Source organism: Myxocyprinus asiaticus, chromosome 7 (genome assembly GCF_019703515.2).
Source record: "Myxocyprinus asiaticus isolate MX2 ecotype Aquarium Trade chromosome 7, UBuf_Myxa_2, whole genome shotgun sequence".
NCBI lineage: Eukaryota > Metazoa > Chordata > Actinopteri > Cypriniformes > Catostomidae > Myxocyprinus > Myxocyprinus asiaticus.
The window spans coordinates 46,101,786-46,120,942 of record NC_059350.1 but is presented as its reverse complement, the minus strand read 5'-3'; the positions used below and the strand labels follow the sequence as shown (position 1 = coordinate 46,120,942).

General features: G+C 37.5%; 1 long non-coding RNA gene across 1 annotated transcript; it reads left to right on the top strand.

Moving 5' to 3' along the window:
• The first annotated feature begins 8,451 nt into the window (after positions 1-8,451).
• Positions 8,452-15,497, top strand: LOC127444034 (uncharacterized). Its single transcript, XR_007897754.1, has 2 exons — positions 8,452-8,684; positions 12,045-15,497. It is a non-coding gene; the product is annotated as an uncharacterized LOC127444034 (long non-coding RNA).
• Positions 15,498-19,157: the final 3,660 nt, after the last annotated feature.

Here is a 19,157-nt window from a genome sequence, read left to right as displayed (position 1 = left end):
ATGACACAGATGGGAAATAAGGCTACTGGTTATTTACATGGCATATGCTTTAAAAGAACGATCGTTTAGATCTTTGAAGTCGTCGGAAATCGTTCATTTTAACAACCAGGATAAAACACACGCGCGCACTAATATGCATTTTACGCAACCTACACATTGTGTCCGTTCATATTTATCAAATAAACAACAAGGAAGCAAAACTTTACTTTTGTGTGTCAAACATAAATGGGAAAAGGCATAACTGTTAAATCGTAAAAATTGAATTAGGCCCGAATGCGATGCATGGCAAACATTTATTAAAGGCGCGGATAAATTGAAATGTTCTGCTGGTTTGATTTAGTTTTAAATCAGTTCCACGACTGTCTCGGCGAGATAAAAGATAATCCTAAATTCTACTAGGTTCATTCTTTGTTTTTGCAAACACACACACACTTAAATGAATCCTAATCAGTATCAAGTAGTTTCTCTCAAAAGTGAAAGTTTTAAAACTAAAGTCGTTTTTATTGAGGGGGAAAAAAAAAATATGCTTCTTTAAATGGACCCTCCTCCCCTGCCTTTGTGGGGCATGATGGTGTTGGTAACGATCTCACACCCGCGATTCTGATTATCCAACCTTATTCTGTTATTATCACCTGACCAAATGTGTTTCATTATAAAATCCTCCAATTTAAAGAATTATTCGCTGAGAGATGATCACACACGCTCACGCACAGAGTTTAACCCTGTATGAACCACCCTCAAGAAATTAAAGTGGAGACCATTGGAATCCTAACATGGATTTAAAATCTCATGGAAAATATTAGACTGAATCAGTCAACTGTAAACTTGTTGAGCTGCTGGCACAGAATGCATGGGGAGAAGCAACAGATTGGCACACTCTGAGGTTGGGCTTTTTTTCTTCTTCTCTATTTTGTGCCAGGGCAGGGCAGAACAGTTGGCCAAATCGTAAACTTACATGCCCACTCTACCCCCTGGTCTGGCACCTTTAGGACACCTTGTTCTGTGAGCGGGGGATAAAATTGGGAAAATCAATGGAAGAAAATGAGTCAAGAGAGAGAGAGAGAAAATATTGAAAAGAGAAGAAAGGAAAGGAAAGAAAGGTAAACCATACACCATATCATTAAAAAGATGTATATATATATATATAAAATAAAAAAATAAATAAAAAAAACTACAATGATCCATTTATGAAAGATAAAGGGGTACAAAAGAATTGAACAATGATTTAAAATACACTCAAATACAGTATGTCTCAATGCATTGAGTGTCTTTGAAAAATGCAATAATGCAAAAAACAGAAATTACCAAGGCCACGCGGTCATGCATAACTGCCCTACAAAAGCACACAGAACTTTAGGGGACAAATTTAACAACTTTGAGAAACTTGAGTACCAAAAATGTTTTGTTTGTTATAAGACCAAATCATGAAAATATATTTTTGCACTGCCATCCTTGCAGTGTTGGTAAACATTAATGTTGTTACAGTAATTAGGCCTACTACTCTAAAATTGTAGTCATATTACTGACTAAATACTTGCTAAATACTTTTAAGTTACTTTCTAAAACACTTTTCACTGAAAAGCTATTTTTCCGCTCAACAAAAAATGTCTATATTTCCTCCTTGTTGACTCATTAGGAAGAGCACGCCTTTCAGATGTCACAAAATGTAAAAATATGTACATATTAACATGATTCATGTTTTAACTGTATTATACATATTTATTGTGTATAATATTATTTTAGAGTATTGTGCAAAAGTTTTTGGCAGTTGTGAAAAATATGGCATAGTGAGGATTTCTTCAAAAATAATTCCATAAATAGTTTTTATTTAGCAATTAACATCATACAAAGTCCAGTAAAAATAAAAAAAAGCTAAATCAATATTTGGTGTGACCACCTTTGCCTTCAATTTTCCTAGGTACGCCTAGACACAGTTTTTCTTGGTTGTTGACAGATTAGATGTTCCAAGCTTTTTTGAGAATTTGCCACAGTTCTTCTATCTATTTAGGCGGTCTCAATTGCTTCTGCCTCTTCATGTAATCCCAGACTAACTCGATGTTCAGTGGGGGGCATGCCATCTGTTGCAGGGCTCCCTGTTCTACTATTTTAATCTATTTGCAAAAGGAATGTTTCGGAGTCTAAAACTTATATTTCCTATTGACACACTAAAGCTGTGAATAAGCATCTTAAGCATGATATACTGTAAATACGAATCTTAAGACAAATGTTTTCTTATGTACCTAAGACTTTTGCACAGTACTGTATGTGTAACCCAAGTAATACAAAATTATTAACATAATTGAAAGTCAGTAACTGTAATTTGAGTTATTTTAAGTGCGCTATAGTGCATATGAGTAATGGCTTTATGCCAGTTTATATCTGCACAATAATAACCATATGAAGCACAATGACGAGGACATGTTCATAAAGGTTCCTTGATATCAGTTGCATAAATGCTTTCTGTAATCGTATACGTGAAAATAAAATGACATCTACAATTGGCTGGTCTTTCTAAAAAATTCAACATTATCCAATAAGCCTGAATGTATTCCTCCTGTAATCTGTCCTGAAAGCATAGTTATAATTCTGTGTTCCACCTGTTTTGCCACCTTGTATCACATAACAAAGGACTTGTGTTAGGGTAGACAGGATATCAAAGTCAAAAAATAATAAAACAAGGGGGCCTGGGTAGCTCAGCGAGTATTGACACTGACTACCACCCCTGGAGTCGCGAATTCGAATCCAGGGCATGCTGAGTGACTCCAGCCAGGTCTCCTAAGCAACCAAATTGGCCCAGTTGCTAAGGAGGGTAGAGTCACATAGGGTAACCTCCTCGTGGTCGCGATTAGGGGTTCTCGCTCTCAATGGGTGGTAAGTTGTGCGTGGATCGCGGAGAGTAGCATGAACCTCCACGTGCTGTGAGTCTCCACAGTGTCATGCACAACGAGCCACGTAATAAGATGCGCGGATTGGCGGTCACAGAAGCGGAGGCAACTGAGACTTGTCCTCCGCCACCCAGATTGAGGTGAGTAACCGCGCCACCACAAGGACCTACTAAGTAGTGGGAACTGGGCATTCCAAATTGGGAGAAAAGGGGATAATAAAACAGGATTAAATAATATCAGTGTGTATAACGCATAAAAGGTGTTATAAATTTGATTACAGAATTTTTTAAGTAGCACTGGCAGGTCTGCATGTTAAATGGGCATTCCCAATAAGCAATGATTAAAAAAAATCACATTAAACCCAATTAATTAGTTTTAATTTCATTCTAAATGCGCTGAAGTGCTTGTTAAATGGAGGATGAGGCATATTAAAAACATCAACCTCCACACACACATGCATACGCAAGGAATGGTAAATAAACAGCTTAAGCCTGCTTTCCGGTGGAATGGGCAACAGACTCCCTTGGTGGCACCCGGCAACCATAATCTGGCGTAAATAATGACATCTCTCTTCACGGCCGCAAGCTTTAGCCAAATTAAGACACACACACACACACACATAGACATGTACACACATGCACACATGCAAAGAACTCCAGCCAGTATCACTAATTATTTACTTTGGGTTGGACTACACTGACCCCCTAGTCGCACCAAAGACTGCCAGGACCAGCAGGAAGAGACGAGTCAAGCATCTGCTGAGAGAGACAGAGAGAAAGAGAGAGAGAGAGAGAGAGAGAGAGAGAGAGCGAGCAGGAGATTCAGTCTGCCATTAGCTGAACTTGAATGAGATATCAGACCCACAGGTGTGTGCGATTGGAGAAGGGCAAGAAAATCTGTGAATAGCAGAAATAACTCATCAGTACTTGTGTTTCCAAAAAGCAATGCTTTAAACTTTAAAGCAGGGCTCAGCAATAAGGATGGCCCTCTGGCTCGGGACGAGTTGATGGAATTGCCCCTTGCCTTGGGCCAGTGCTGCATTGTCACTAAATGCTTCATTCCTTGATCTTGAAGCTGTGTTTTATGGCATGCAAACTTACATATTTTAAATTGATATATTAAACATCGTTGTTCTTCTGATTTGAACTTTTCACCAAAATAACATTCTAGCTGAAATTGTGAGAATGAAACGAGCAAAAATGGATTAAAAATGACAAATAAATCAGTAATGTTTATTTATTTTTATTGTTGAGCCTTGTTCAAGAGAACTACTGCTCACCTGTAAAAAGCCAGTAAATACTTGTTATATAACAACATGCATCTGAGCCTAATTTCAAGTGAACAAAGGAATATTCTGGGTTTAATACAAGTAAAACTCAACTTGTGGCATAATGCTGATCACCACAAAAAATTATTTCGATTCGTCCCTTCTTTTCTTAAAAAAAAAAGAGAAAAAAATTAGGTTACAGTGAGGTACTTACAATGGAAGTGAATGGGGCCAAATTTGGAGAGTTCAAAGGCAGAAATGTGAAGCTTATAATTTGATAAATGCACTTACATTAATTCTCCTGTTAAAACTTGTGTATTATTTGAGCTGTAAAGTTGTCTAAATCGTAATTTTTACAGTTGTTTTAGGGTTTTGGTGGTTGTTGACATTACATATTCATGGCAACGAAGTTGTAAAATTGGCTATAACTTTACACAGAAAAGGTTAGTAATCGATTATATCACACTAAAATCATGTTAACATACATATTGTTTAAATCTTGTGGCTATACTTTTGAAACAGTGAGTATTTTAATGTTTACGGATTGGCCCCCATTCACTTCCACTGTAAGTGCCTCACTGAAACCCAGATTTTTGCTTTTTTAAAGAAAAGAAGGGACAAGTCAAAATAATTTTTTTGTGGTAATCAATATTATGCCACAAATGCTGTCGATTGAGCTTAACTTGTATTGAACCCAGAATATTTCTTTAAACAAACACATTGAATTAGGGGGGTTTGGGTAATGTGGGACACTTAAGTTGATATGTATGCTACATTTCTTGCAGTACCATATTCAAGCTCAGTTTTCAAGTGATTAAAGTCTCATTTGTTTGTCCGACGTGTCGTGGAGGAAGTCATAAATGCAACAAAAAAAGAAAAGTCACAGATTAACCTATTTCACCCTACCAAATTCTACAAATATTTTACTTCTTGCAGGAACAGTGAGAAATTTAGATGAACAAGGGGGTGATATGGATATTTATCTGTCTTTTTCGTGACTATACAATTGTGTGCTATACCAGAATTTATTCTGAAAACTGTGTTTTATGTGCTGTAATAATTCGGACACCATTTGAATGCATTGGTTATTGCCATATGCTGGTCCTGTGAATGCCAGTGATAATTTTAATCATGTTAGTGGCTGCCTAAACTCTGTTACATTGAAAAGATTTTAACAAGGGAACAATTAAGCTCCCATTCATTTAAATCGCTCCTGAAGGACAAGATTAAGCAAACATCCACTCACATTGCATACATAAAAAACTATATTTCTTGCATTTAATTAAAGCAAAAAATATAAGAAAGAGTGGACACACACACAGAGACACACAAAATCTGGTGCAAGTCAATGAGATATAATAGGTTTAAAGCTGGCATAACTCATATGCTAAATTATAGTGTCCATTGTTTCCAATGTTTCATTTGACCAGTCTTATTTCAGTTTCCATTTGCTTTGGTGCGGGCCAGTGGGCATACTCTTGCTGCAATTAAAAAGGGTCTGATATGAATCTCTCTCTCTCTCCCTCTCTCTCTCTTTCTCTCTCTCTCATTCTCTTTCTTTCTCTCCTAACCACCCTAATACTTATTCTCTCTCTCTCTCTCTCTCTCTCTCTTAACTTCTATCTGCAAGAGACAAAAAAAAAAAAAAAAGTGAAAGAGAGTTAGATCTGCATTACAACTTTACTGTTTACAAGCAGTAATTGTTTAGATGTGTCCAACTGTGTCAGCAGATGGGAACATGCAGTACAACAATTAATTTTTCCACAACATGAGATATACAGAGAATAATGACTTAACTGCATTATTAAGTAATCTACCCCTACTGCAAATAGTGATAGGTATTTCCATAATTATTTGAGACTGTTGAATCATGAGCAATATCATGAACTTGCAACTTAACAGTTACATATACAACCAAATAAGATAACGATAAGTATATTTTTGTACTAAAGCCTTATGTTAGGAGGAGTTATGGAAAGTGACACAAGACAAGATACTATAAATAAATATACAAAATAATCATAATTGCAATAACATACTCAATAGCTCATTTAGTTGAATACAAATTTATCAGTGGTTAAGAAAAGAGAAAAAGGATGTACTGTAGCATAGTAAACCAATAATGTAAAAGTGATGTGAGAATCATTTGCAAAGACATTATTTTTCTTGTTTCAGTATTTCTTTTTCAGGCGCTAAAAATGGCGTTCTTTTGAGTAAATGCCGGTAAGCATCAAGAACACATTAAAATCATGAGACAGGAAAAATTCCTGCTTTCTGTCTTCTACAAAATTACAAGTAGACAAATGTAAGGAAAGAAAAACGTGTTTTCCCATTGCTGTTGAAATAATTAACTAACTACATTAATTAAATACAGCATGGAATACTGATTACTATTATAATTATAATTATTATAATAAGTTATTATCATTAATTGCAAATGAACAAAAAATAATGAATTAACCTGGGATAATTATTAAACGTCTCCTCATGATAAATGAGGAATATGCAAATTATTCTATTACACATACTGTACACATGCATACAATTAATGATTAAACTATTGTGCTCTCTCTCTCTCTCTCTCTCTCTCTCTCTCTCTCTCTCTCTCTCTGAGTTCCTCTTTTAATATTACTGAATAGCTATACATGACACTAAATTGATAATGGCATAAAACCTGAGAAAATGCTATGCAAAAAGGTCCTAGCGTTGGGAGTAGTGTAAAGTACTGCTAATAACTAAAGTCTAGAATTTTAATCCAAAATAATAGCAAAGCAACGAGAATTCAATAAAGTAAATGTGAGGTGCTGAGTGTATGACTTGTGTGTTACAATGAACAAGAAAGCAATATAGACATTATTTTGAATTTGTTGAGCGACACTGGTATTTACACAATAATTAGTAAATTGCAGTGATGGACAGTTTTATTAGCCAATAGAAATGTTTCTCCTAATTTGAGACTAGACATAGCAGAGAACTGCATGTAAAAGCAAAATAACCATGTAATCATGACTTCTTGTCATTTTACAGTATTTGCTTACTAAACGATATTTACTTGGTTATTAGAACATTTCATTTTTTGCCTCTAATTATCACCAATCCTGTATGCAAATAGCTATTTAAAAACAGCACTATTGGCCTGCTAGGCAAAGCACTCCAGTGGTTCACAGAATTAGGCGTGACTAATGTTAGGTTGAACTCTGCCCAGGCCGCTAGGGTGAGCAGACACAGTAATAACAGCCATAGCTCATTTAGTATGCAACTACCAAGGACATCACACTAGTGCACACAGCTACGCTTCTACACATACACCAACACATCTATAGACACATGTACTCACACTTTTTATATGCGTTATCTTTGTGTTTAGTCTCTAAAGGTTTCCAGGTTTGTGGCGGTATTTCCCTAAACACCTGAATGCTAAATGGGAGCTGATGCATCTTCCAGGGACTGTGAACGAGTTGCGTGAATATTTAACACTAAACAACAGAGAGAGTGAGCGTTAGAGAGGGAGATATAGAGTAATCCCTCATTTAAAATCATCTGGGTAATATTTGATGTTTTGTCCACCGACTCTGTCAGAAAAGACAAGAAACAAATGTTACCAATCCAACACACACACTCAAACATAAAATGATATGGAAAATATCAGCAATTCCATTTCCTTTTATCACACAATTTCTCCTACCTGTTAAAATCAAAATGATCCCAAGTCTCTCTCTCACACACACACACACACACAAACCAACACAATAATTGAAATATTTTCAACCTGATTAAACCTAACGCCCCAGGCTATGCCAGTTGCTATGGCTCTGCGCCTTGGTTGCTAGGGGGAGTAAATCATGGAGAATTATTTGATTTTTGTAATAGATATGAAAGCTCGATTCGGCCGATTAAATGTCTCCCAGTCTAGCACGTACAGTACAAGACCTGAGGCAGAGGGTGAGAGAGTGAGACAGAATAAATGGAAAAAAAATGGAGATTTGATTTGCTTCAAAATTGCAATAAAATGTTAATGGCTTATGAGAAAAAAATATATGAAAAAATATACATAAAGGCCTTTTAGTATTATAGTCACTTACTGCACATTAATGTAGAAATACAGTATTTATTACCATTTGACCATCTGATAAAAACCATCTGTCATCAAAATGTAGCAAGACAACATTCATATTTATAATCTGAAACCTGCAGATAGGAGCTATAGATGCATCCTCCAGTCAATGAATGCAACTTATTGAAATTTAGTGTTGGCCTTCATTTTAAAATTCTTCCCATGTTTTGTTGTTCTAGCAACATGATCACACGGGATGTCGGAATGTTGCTTCCGAATGTTCTAGTAACCTGACATCGGCTTTACAACTCGCTTTTAGCGTCCCTCTGCAACCAATTCACCTGGAAACTGGAGCTCGCACATGCCCTTGCATTCAAAAACACTTCCCGATTTGGCCACTGGAGTCAGGGGTGTCGGACCACGGGTAATGATGGACCTGAGTAACAGGGGCCCTCACTGGAGGGGGTCCCACAGAAAGGTATCATTGATGTTCCATTATATTATCATTTGTTATATATACAGTATATCATAATAACATGCTATTGATTGGAATAAAACGTCGCAAGACTCTGTTTTCCATCCGTAAAAATGGGGAGTTCCTATATAATCTGCCTTGTCCCATGTAAGCGACCCCCACCCCCGCTCAACAAAAGCGAAAGTGGTCTGGTCCATCAGCCAGCGCGTGGTCCAAACTGAGTACACATCATGATGTCATTTGCTTACTCCGTTAATGTAGGTGAATATTTGTTTGATATTCATGTAAACATGGTCCAAAATTAACACTTGCCACGTGTCAAAATTGCTTTTGGCAAGAAAATATAATGAATTTGACAATTTTTCAAAAGCTAAAATGCAACCAATATGATGAGAAACTGACAAAAGTATAATTTGTAAAATTAATATTTTACAAATGTATTTAGAAGGGTTACCTAGAATGTGAGAAGTTCCCTTCATAATTATCAGCATGAGCTCAGAAATAATTTATTTTATATGGTTAAATGGACATTGTAACCAAAATATTCCTGTTTCATCAGTTAGCAAGTTAAGACTTTCTAAAACTACCTGAGAGCAGAAATGTCTCAGGATAGACTGAACAACCTGGCACTCTTCTCATTTCAGAAATGTTATGGTAACTTTGCCAACAAGATAACGATGTATCTTTGTATATTTATTTTGTTAGTAGGCTTAGTATATTTTTTAATAATGTATTGTTTGATCCAAATAATATTTGCGTTTGAACACAAAAAGTTATGAATTAGCACTGTTAAATATCCATCTAAAATGTTTATACTGGATATTCTCCCCACAAAAACCCAAATTGGTCAGGGGGCCCTAAAATACTTCTGTGCCTGGGGCCCAAAATTTGGTGCTATGCCCCTGACTGGGGGCAGTGCTTCAAATTTCAGTTAGCATAGACCAAGTTTAGCTCAAGACAAGTCAACTTACTGTTTTGGAATTCACTATGAGATCAGTCTGGTCCTAAACTCGTTTGACAAATTTGCATGTTGCTTTACATGAAACTTTACATTACATGAGCTCTTACGTTATCCGCATATTGGGATAAACTCTCAAACTTGTTAACATGCCCCTCACACTGAGTTACTTTTTCTATCTACCTCTGTTTTACTACATTATCTTTTATTTGCCTGAGTTTTTGCTGATTAAACAGATTTATCGGCGTGCACTGTGTTTCCTGATAACGATGGAGCGCTCTCCCTACATGCAAGGTTATGAACAGCCGTTCCTTTTCTATGTGCATTTCCCAAAAATGCACTTAAAAGGAATGCGCAAGAATGCACTTTGTGCTACATAAGTGCCACTGTCTGTTTGTGAAGAGCTGAATTGTCACCTCGAATCGCTCGTCATTGTAACGTCATTATAGCTTTTGCGTAACTTTATAAATTGGCATTTACCTTGCTTATGAAAGGTTATATGTTATTTTCTTAAATATTCAGCCTAATTATCTACATAATGCTACACTATTTGTGCAGAATGATCTATTACTTTTAGACAATTATATACAGTATAATTAGACAATAATATAATATCTTAAATATTAAAGTCGCAGGTGATTACATAAGTTTGTCTTTAGATGCATTTAAACACTCTATGATTACTCCAGAGCACTCGTAGGTCAACAAAAAGTTTCAAGTACTATTTCAGTTAAGTTAAGATGCTTTAGGGAAACGGTCAACCCCTTCTCATAACAAGTTATTGGAGTAGTACAAGATGTGGAAATTATAAGAAATCAGCAGGGTTTTGATCATAATTTAACCCCTTGCCCAAGCCCCAAACCTAATCATAACCCTGACATGATAACAATACATTTGAATACCAAAACCCTAAACCTAATCATGATTTTAAGAGGAAAATCACTGTTGTGTACTACCACAAAAGAAAGAAAACATGGCGGTATGGAACGAAACAAGGGAGGCATACTGTGTTACAGGTTAAGTCACCTACATCAGTCTTTTTATTGCATAATGAGCAAATTTGTTCACAATTTGTGGGTATACATGCATTTGATCTTGATATTAAAATATTAAAATAAAGTGTTGGATAGAAGGTTAGCAAAAATGTATCGATTTGAAATAGTTTTTGTTGATTGGTCGGTGTGTATGTAAATAAAAGCCGTACGTTTTCCTACAAGGCCAGATGTACAGTATTGTACGATTACGCCATGTTGCACGAGCTGTCATGGAATAAAACAGGTAGCTACATTTTAGACATCTGAATTATACTTTTGCGTCCTTTTGAAGCTTGAAGAAGTGGCCACCATAAACTGCCATTGTATGACATCACTGAGCAATTTTTTTTCTTCACAATTTCTCCCTTTGTGTTAAGAAAAAGAAAACAAGTCATATAGGGTTATAACAGCACAGGGGATGTACACAAGTAAACAATGACTGAATTTTCATTTTTGGGTGAATTAATCCTTTAAGAAATTAGGCATGAGAGGCCATGCTATATTGTGAATAATCACGGCTGAACACTTGTAAGGCACGACACAAAGCCGTGACGATATTCACAATATGGCACAGCCTCGAGTGCCTTATTGCTTTTATAAAATGGTTACCACATAGTAAAAATTAGGGACACAAATGTTCATTAAAATGTTTTATTTTGTAAGTAAAATAATTAAATCTGGGAGTAATCAGTTAACAAAACGTTGCTAGGCACGTTGCTGCTAATGCTTATAAAACACATGCCAATTAACAAATGTCATAGTTTCCCCTTATGCCGCTTCCAAAATATACCAACGGCTTTGTTTAAGAATAAGAAACAGTTTCTGTTTTCAAATTTTTTGGTGAATCTTTGGTAAATATTGTTCGAAAGTGTAATTTTTTTGTGTCACATTTTCTGTATGTCTTATTGTTTTTATGTTTTATGCATAATATTGTTGCCCATTGAAAAACACATATTGTCAACTACTGCTCCCAAGGCACATGCATTATGTGTTATAAACACGTGTAAAATCAAGCAAGAACATAGTGAGTTTTCATTTGTGATTTCCATCACAAATGAAACTGTCAATAAAAGATTAAATCAGGGGAAAACTACATCAGTGTGCATTCTAGCAAAAAATAAAATTTTATCCAATAGAGTGTCACTTTTGCAAAGTCTTGGGTTTTTCCTCTGTCCTTGCAATGCACCATTTATTGACAATTTTACAGAAATTTTATCTGCAATTTCATCTGAATTTGACTGTTGTATTATTGCAGGGGACTTTAATATCCATATAGATAATCCTGAAAACAACACTCCCAAATAACAGTTATTTTTTTTCTCTCCCCTTTTTCTCCCCAATTTGGAATGCCCAATTCCCAATGCGCTCTAGGTCGTCATGGTGGCATAGTGACTCACCTCAATCCGGGTGGCGGAGGACAAATCTCAGTTACTTCTGTGTCCATGCATCTTATCACGTGGCTTGTTGAGTGCATTAATGCGGAGACCTAGAGCGTGTGGAGGCTTCACGCTATTCTCTGCGGCATCCACGCACAACTCACCACGCGCCCCACCGAGAGCGAGAACCACGCATTATAGCGACCACGAGGAGGTTAACCCAACATGACTCTACCCACCCTAGCAACCGGACCAATTGGTTGCTTAGGAAGCCTGACTGGAGTCACTCAGTACTCCCTGGATTCGAACTTACGAATCCAGGTGTGGTAGTCAGTGTCTTTACTTGCTGAGCTATCCAGGCCCCCTGCCAAAGAACTGTTTTAAACACTTTTGACTTGACACAACATATAATTGGATCCACACACACTCGCGGCCACACTCTAGATCTGCTTATTAGTAAGGGTCTGAACATTTCATCCACTGTTATTAAGGATGTAGCGCTATCTGACCATCTCTGTATTTTCTTTGATCTACTGATTTCTCCACCCACTGACGTTAGATCTGTCTCCATCAAGAGGTACATAAATGAAAACATTAGTGTGCAATTTATAAAGGCTTTATCTATGACACCAAGTATGTCTGCAGTATCTGTTGATGTTCTCCTTGATAACTTTAACTCTAAAAACGTTATTGATGACATTGCTCCTGTAAAGGCCAGGAAGATTACTGTAAAGCACCTTGGAGAAACACAACAGCAGTGCAAAGCATGAAAAGGAAATACAGAAAAGCAGAACGAATATGGCAGAAAAAAAACTTGAAGTCCATTAAAATATCTATAGAGACAGCCTTTAATGCTTTTAATTTGGAACTAGGCACAGCTACACAGACTTTCTTCTCCAACATTATAAACAGCAATATAAACAACACCGGGACTCTGTTTGCTACTGTAGATAGACTAACTAACCCACCAACACAGGTTCCCTGTGAAATGCTCTCTGACAGCAAATGCAATGAGTTTGCATCTTTTTTCAGGAAAAAAAATCAATGTCATTAGAATGGCAATCAGCTTGTCCTCATGTTGCCCTGAGGTTAGACAGAGCCCACCACAACAACTTCAGAAATTAGACAGTATGTCTGATTTTGAGGCAACTGATAGCAAAACCCTGGAAGAAACAGTAGAGCAGCTTAAAACATTGACCTACTGTCTTTACACTCTCCCCACATCTTTTTTCAAAAATGTGTTTAACTGTCCAGAAACTGATCTCTTTGAGAGATCAGTTGTGAATGCCTCACTCATTTCAGGCACTTTTCCGAAGTCTCTAAAAACTGCAGTTTTTAAGCCCCTTCTAAAAAAGAGCAATCTGGATAACGGCATATTAAAGAACTACAAGCCAATTTCAAATCCTCCCTTTCATAGGCAAGATCATTGAAAAGGTTGTTTTCAATCTGCTGAACAAATTCTTAAACTCAAATTGCTACTTGGACAATTTTTAGTCTGGTTTTCAGCAGCATCACAGCACAGAGATGGCACTCATAAAGATAATAAATGATATATGGCTAAATACTGATGCAGTTAAAATATCAGTGCTGGTTTTATTGGATCTCAGTGCTGCATTTGACACTGTTGACCACAAAACACTCCTAGACAGACAAGAAAACTGTGTAGGGCTCTCTGGGACGGCCCTCAGCTGGTTCAGGTCATATCTAGATGGGAGGGGTTACTTTGTGAACATAGAAAACTATGAATCTGAGTGGACATCCATGACTTGTGGAGTCCCGCAAGGCTAAATTCTTGCACCACTTCTGTTTAACCTGTAAATGCTCCCACTAGGCCAAATTATGAAAAAGAACCAAATTGCATACCATAACTATGCAGATGACACCCAGATCTACCTAGCCCTATCGCAGAGTGACTACAGCCCCATAGACTCCCTGCACCAGTGCCTCGATGAAATTAACAGTTGGATGTGCCGAAACATCCTTCAGTTAAACACAGACAAGACAGAGATCATTGTATTTGGCAACAAAGGTGAAATTCCCAAGGTGAACAAATACCTTGACTCCATAGGTCTAAAGACAAAAAATCAAGTAAGGAATCTTGGTGTTATTTTGGAGTCAGACCTTAGTTTCAGTAGTCACATCAAAGCAATAAACAAATCAGCCTTCTATCATCTAAAAAAATATAGAGAGAATGAGATATTTTGTATCCAGTCAAGACTTAAAGAAACTTGTTCATGCATTCATCACCAGTAGGGTCGACTACTGCAATGGACTCCTTGCCGGCATTCCCGTAAAGACAATTAGACAGCTGCAGCTCATTCAGAATGCTGCTTCCAGGATTCTTACCAGAACAAAAAAGACTGAGCATATCTCTCCAGTACTTAGGTCTTTACACTGGCTTCCAGTCACATTTAGAATTGATTTTAAGGCACTATAACTCGTTTATAAATCACTCAAAGGCTTGCACCTAAATACATTGCAGATATGCTTGTTGAATATAAACCTAACAGGCCTCTTAGATCATTAGGATCAAGTCAGCAAGAAATACCAAGTGTTTACTCAAAACAAGGTGAGACTGTGTTTAGTTAATATGCCACCCGCAGCTGAAACCAGCTTCCAGAAGAGGTTAGATATGCCCCAAGAGTAGCCACAATTAAATCCAGACTGAAAACACATCAGTTTAGCTGTGCATTTTCTGACTGAGCATTGTGCTGCACTTACTAACTGCTTTCATTCATTTTAATAATTCTATTTTATTATTTTATTTTTTAACAATTTAGTATTCTATTTCTTTTTTATTCATTTTAATCATTTCAAGTTTTTCTTTAAAATGTATTTGATTACTTTTTAATCTTATTTCATGTTCTTAATTGCATTTTAAATTTATTTTTATGTAACTTGTATTTTCTTTATCATTTTTATGTAAAACACTTTGAGTTGCCATTGTGTATGAAATGTGCTATATAAATAAACTTGCCTTGCCTTCCCATCGAAATCAGTGGATTTGCAGCATTCTCTGGCATAGCAAAAACTTAAGTGTGTAAATGCCCTTTTTGGCTGTATTTCAATTATCATTGCTTTTTGATGATCTACGTCCTATGCTGTCCACACGTAAACATCAACTGTCCTATTCTTGTGTCCTTTTGGTCTCATTTGTCTTTCCCTGGTTCTTGTTTAATTGTTCACTGTCTGAAACAGGACATGCCCATGGGAATACTCCAGCCTTATAGACACATAATGAGGTCCAGTAGAACACCAGGAACATTCAGAAGAGGAAAGGGCCAGAAAGAGACAGGACAGTGTTACCAGTGCAGATGATGTAGATGGTGATGACAAAGATGTGTGATTGGCAGCAGTATAATTGCATTTCATGTGTTGATACCTGCCTATAGAATGTGTGTTGGAATATACATTTGTGCATGTACTAATTAAAGCCTTGACATCCGGCTTTGTTCATCCTCTATGATTTTAATTAGCAATGAGCTGTGCTCTCAGAAGACAGTTCTGAAATACACTACACAAATCACTATAATATTGCTGTTGACATGAGAGGCAGAGAAAAGGAGAAACAGGGAAGAGAGTGGGAGAGAGAGAAAGAGAAAAAGGGAGAGGGATGGTGTGGAAGCAGGCTTTGAGAGATTAGAAATTTACATATCTTAATAGACAACCACATACTCACATTCTTTCATCAGGAAAGTCCCTTTGCTGCACTGGAATTGTGGGTAGTGGACTGGCAAGGCGTTAAAACTGATTGTCTAATAAGACACACACACACACACACACACACACACACACACACACACACACACACACACACATGCTACAACATACAAGAAAAGACCAACTCTGGTCTGACAGAGCAATTAGCATTTTCGGAGCTGAGCAGAGTATGTATTATCTTTAAAATGAAAAGAAATAAAATAAAAAAGAGGTTTAAGAAAAGAGTAAAAAGGAGTTACGATAATTTCGTATATTTATATATATTTGAACTAATGTGTTCTCAGAAGTGACAAGTTGTAACAGAAGAAAAAGTGTAAATCTAGGAGACTAAGCCAAATCTATGTACATGCATAACAAAATAAACCAGCTATTTATAGGTTACATTTATAACATGGCTCTCAATACTTCTCATTGGTCAATTGTGAAATTCTGGGGTTAAAAATTTTTCTATAATGACCGCTAAACTGACCGTTGTCTCAGGCAACTGATTTCCGTTAGTTGCGCATATACACTGATGAGCCAAAACATTATGACCACTCACAGATAAAGCGAATAACGTTGATCATCTCCGAACAAGGCCACATGTCAAGGTCTGGGTAGATTAGATGGTAAGTGAACAATCAGTTCTCGTAGTCAACGTAATGAATGCAGGAGAAATGGGCAGGAGTAAAGACCTGAGTGACAGTGACAAGGGCCAAATTGTTATGGCCTGACGACTGGGTCAGAGCATCTCTGAAACGGCAAGGCTTGTGGGGTGCTCCCAGCCAGCAGAGGTGAGTACCTACTGACAGTGGTCCGAGGAGGGACAAACCACAAACCGGCGATAGGGTGTTGGGCGCCCAAGGCTCATCGATGCACGAGGGCAACGAAGGTTATCCCGTCTGGTCCGAACCGACAAAAGGTCTCCCGTGGCACAAGTCACAGAAAATTGTAATGATGGTTACGGAAGGAATGTGTTACAACACACAGTGCATCGCATCCTGCTGCGTCTGGGGCTGCGTTGACGGAGACCGGTCAGACTGCCCATGATGACCCCTGTCCAGCGTCGAAAGCACCTACAATGGGCGTGCGAGTGTCAAAACTGGACCTTGGAGCAGTGGAAGAAGGTCGCCTGGTCCGATGAGTCTCGTTTTCTTTTACATCACTTGGATGGCCATGTACATGTGCCCCATTTATGTGGGGAAGTGAGGACACCAGGATGCACTGTAGGAAGACGACAAGCCAGTGGAGGAAGTGTGATGCTCTGGGCAATGTTCTACTGGGAAAACCTGGGTCCGGCCATTCATGTGGACATCAATTTTACAAGTGTCACCTACCTAAACATCATTGCAGACCAGGTACACCCCTTCATGGCAATGGTATTTTCTGATGTCAGTGGCCTCTTTCAGCAGGATAATGCGCTCTGCCACACTGCACACATTGTTCGGGGATGGTTTGAACATGATGAAGAGTTTAAGGTTTTGCCCTGGCCTCCAAATTCCCCAGATCTCAATCCGATTGAGCATCTGTGGGATGTGCTGGACCAACAAGTCCGATCCACGGTGGCTCCACCTTGCAACTTACAGGACTTGAAGGATCTGCTGCTAATGTCTTGGTGTCAGATACCACAGGACACCTTCAGGGGTCTATTAGAGTACATGCCTCAGTGGGACGGTGCTGTTTTGGCAGCACATGGAGGACCAACAGCATATTAGCCAGGTGGTCATAATGTTTTGGCACATCAGTTTATACTGTATATATAGTCTTATTGCTCAGCAGTCTCGTTCTTTTACCATCATAAAGTAATTTCAACTTAAATCAATATTTCATGGGTTTTATTGTCTTTATTTGGTAAGTAGTCATGTGATTAGCAAGACAATATACAGTCAGCCAGTCATTATTGCAAAATAAAACCCCCACAGGGTGATGAGAAGTTAAATGTTTTTACAATCACTTTTGCTTGGTTTTTAGGGCCTATCTTAGCATGAATTGTCTATTTTCAGCTACCTGACCTGATAATTACCATTAAAGGGTCATGCAACACCACAACATGTTTTTTGAGATGTTAACAGTATGTGTTGCACATGATGGAAGACAATGTTAGCATCAGTTATTTTTTGTTCTAAGAGTAAAGTGGGTTATTTTCGTCTACCTGATTTGGGTTTATTTCCGGGCTTCTATGATTTTTTGCACTGTACTTCGTTTTGATAAGAAAGTGTCTACTACAAGCGTAAATATAATAAATAAATCTGTAAATGCAGACATGCATTTATTTTTGTACAAGGACATGCAATCTATCTGGAATTATTAGTTGTCGTATTGTTTTGTGTGTGTGTGTGTGTGTGTGTGTGTGTGTGTACACATGTAAGTCTAGCGGTGTCTGACACTTCCCTCTCCTCTGGAGAATATGACCTCTTCCCCAGTCTCACTCTGTAATTGGCTAACTAATGTGTAAAGAGGGAGGAGGGTGTGGAGAAGAGATGAACATAATGTAGGACACCATGTTTCAATAGTGCAAACAGTGGTAATACTTTATTCAATTGCAATCGCTGGTCGGGTTTAATTTCAGATTGTATATGCTTCCTCATTAACCCTGAGTATCTTATTGAGAGTTTGCCGATGTGGAACAAAACTGATGGGGACGTACGTTTACGTAGGTGTGTTGCCCTCGCGTGTCTCACAGAGCGAGTGTGTGAGTGTTCTCAGAATGTGAGCTCTAAACTGTCTTGGCAGGTGTTGATTGGAGGTCATTGGTCTTGCTGTAGTCTGGACGCTCAGATCAATAAAACACTCCAATCTCTTTATCTATCACCTAACAGCTATCAGGGAGTGAAAAAAGAGGGTGAAACATACACAGAGAAAGGGGGGTTTAAAGGCGTACTCTCTGTGTTTTGTTCTTGTAGTTGAGTTCCCGAATCGGATTACATTCTTACTTAGTTTAATATAAGCAATTTTAGAATCATATACCATCTTTCAGTAATAAGGATATCTGAAAGTTATTTATTCATGCTATAGCTTGTCTCATTGATATTATGATAATCAGTTTTGTGTGTAATTACTGTAATCAAATTACTTTTTTCACTACAAAAAGTACTGTAATGCCTTACATTTTAAATTATTGTAATCAGATAACTGTTACTGACATTCAGTTAAGTTAATTACTTTCAAGTACATTACTTGCAGCCTGGTCTCAGGAAAATTACGTGACCGTGGCAACATTTTTGCAAAATGAAATTATGTGCCTTATAACACATTTGGCTGCAGTTTCCCAGTGAAATGTCCAGCGGAGGGGCATCAAAAGCGAGTGAAATGGTGTCTTAATCAGACAAGGTTTTTAAGGTGAATATTAGATGGAGGTTTTAATGAGTAAAACATACCTCTCTAACATAAAATTTAAACCAAAACCTAA